The 2,500-nt window shown below is 43.8% G+C and overlaps 1 pseudogene; it reads left to right on the forward strand.

Moving 5' to 3' along the window:
* The window catches only part of LOC120546678, a 40,965-nt pseudogene that overhangs the window by 35,193 nt on the left and 3,272 nt on the right, over window positions 1-2,500 (forward strand).

Raw genomic sequence — 2,500 nt, forward strand, 5'->3', positions numbered from 1 at the left:
CGGTCGGTGAAAGACTCGCAAGATACACAAACTACCATTCAGCCGTTCTGTCGGCTTTCTCACCGGTTTTGGTGCTTTTCAACATTTTCTCACCTTTTCTTCAAGTTTCTTTCAACATTTTGGTTGTTTTTTAACACTAGTTTTCACCTCTTTTGTCGTTTTTTGTCACTTTCTTGATATTTTGTCCCTTTTTTACCCTTTTTTTACATCCTTGTTGTCAGATTTTAAAATGTTTTTGTCGATTTTCAACGTTTGACATTTCTTTTCAACATCTGTGTCTTTCTTTCATCGCTTTTTATCAAAGTTTTTGTGGCTTTGTTGATATTTTTGTCACTTTTTCAAGGTTTTTGACACTTAGTTTATTGGGTTTTTGTCTCATATTTTTATTTAGCTGAGACTTACCAAGACTCCCAGGAGACCCAGAACCCCTCCAGACTCTCTGGACCTTCAGGACCCTCTGGATCCTCCTCTGGACCCTCCTCGGGATCCTCTGGATCCTCTGGACCCTCCTCTGGATCCTCTAGACTCTCCTCTGGACTCTCCTCTGGATCCTCCGGACCCTCCTCTGGACCCTCCTCCAGACCCTCCTCCGGACCATCCTCTCGACCCTCTGGACCCTCTGAGTGGGACCAGAACCAGGTCTCGGAGTCCAGAGAACAGAGAGACGAGTCTGGGTTTGAAGAGTTCACATCAGATGAAGCCAGCAGCGGCGAACACGGTGCTGATCTAGGATCCTGGTCCCGGATCGGTCCCACAGGTAAATACTGAACCGAGAGGGAAGTTCTAGTTAGTCTCTTATATCCAGACCTTCCTCCACAGCTCTGTGGAGGAAGGTCTGGCTGCAACCACAGATGCATTCTGGGATACGAGAATAAACTCTCTGGGTTTTTTGTATTTCTTTGAACCAATCACAATCATCCTGGAAATGTTCTCTGTTGCTCTGGACTAATGTGTGCTGATGAAACTAACCAATCAGAGCGTGTGTTTGGTCTGCAGGGTCGGAGGTCAGATCCAGCCATAAATCTAAGAGAGGCTGCGTGACGCACTGAGGTCAGTTCACACACAGACACGGCTTCTCTCTTTCTATTATTCTCTCTTTCTTCTTTCTCTGTGTCTCCCTTTCTTTCTTTCTCTCTCTCTATATCTATACACATATATATACATACACATATATACAGTGCCTTGCGAAAGTATTCGGCCCCCTTGAACGTTTCGACCTTTTGCCACATTTCAGGCCTTAAACATAAAGATATAAAACTGTAATTTTTTGTGAAGAATCAACAACAAGTGGGTCCCAATTATGAAGTGGAACGAAATTCATTGGCTATTTCAAACTTTTTTAACAAATAAAAAACTGAAAAAGTGGGCGTGCAAAATTATTCAGCCCCTTTACTTTCAGTGCAGCAAACTCTCTCCAGAAGTTCAGTGAGGATCTCTGAATGATCCAATGTTGACCTAAATGACTAATGATGATAAATAGAATCCAGCTGTGTGTAATCAAGTCTCCGTATAAATGCACCTGCTCTGTGATAGTCTCAGAGGTCCGTGTAAAGCGCAGAGAGCATCATGAAGATCAAGGAACACACCAGGCAGGTCCGAGACTACTGTTGTGGAAGTTTAAAGCCGGATTTGGATACAAAAGATTTCCCAAGCTTTAAACATCCCAAGGAGCACTGTGCAAGCGATAATATTGAAATGGAAGGAGTATCAGACCACTACAAATCTACGAGGCCCGCCCGTCCCTCTAAACTTTCAGCTCATACAATGAGAAGACTGATCAGAGATGCAGCCAAGAGGCCCATGATCACTCTGGATGAACTGCAGAGATCTACAGCTGAGGTGGGAGACTCTGTCCATAGGACAACAATCAGGCGTATACTGCACAAATCTGGCCTTTATGGAAGAGTGGCAAGAAGAAAGCCATTTCTTAAAGATATCCATAAAATTTGGTTTAAAGAGTTTGCCAAAAGCCACCTGGGAGACACACCAAACATGTGGAAGAAGGTGCTGTGGTCAGATGAAACCAAAATCAAACTTTTGGCAACAATGCAAAACGTTATGTTTGGCGTAAAAGCAACACAGCTCATCACCCTGAACACACCATCCCCACTGTCAAACATGGTGGTGGCAGCATCATGGTTTGGGCCTGCTTTTTCTTCAGCAGGGACAGGGAAGATGGTTAAAATTGATGGGAAGATGGATGGAGCCAAATACAGGACCATTCTGGAAGAAAACCTGATGGAGTCTGCAAAAGACCTGAGACTGGGACGAGATTTGTCTTCCAACAAGACAATGATCCAAAACATAAAGGCAAAATCTACAATGGAATGGTTCACAAATAAACATATCCAGGTGTTAGAATGGCCAAGTCAAAGTCCAGACCTGAATCCAATCGAGAATCTGTGGAAAGAACTGAAAACTGCTGTTCACAAACGCTCTCCATCCAACCTCACTGAGCTCGAGGCTGTTTTGCAAGGAGGAATGGGCAAAAATGTCAGTC

This window comes from Perca fluviatilis, chromosome 18 (genome assembly GCF_010015445.1).
Source record: "Perca fluviatilis chromosome 18, GENO_Pfluv_1.0, whole genome shotgun sequence".
In the NCBI taxonomy this organism is placed as follows: Eukaryota; Metazoa; Chordata; class Actinopteri; order Perciformes; family Percidae; genus Perca; species Perca fluviatilis.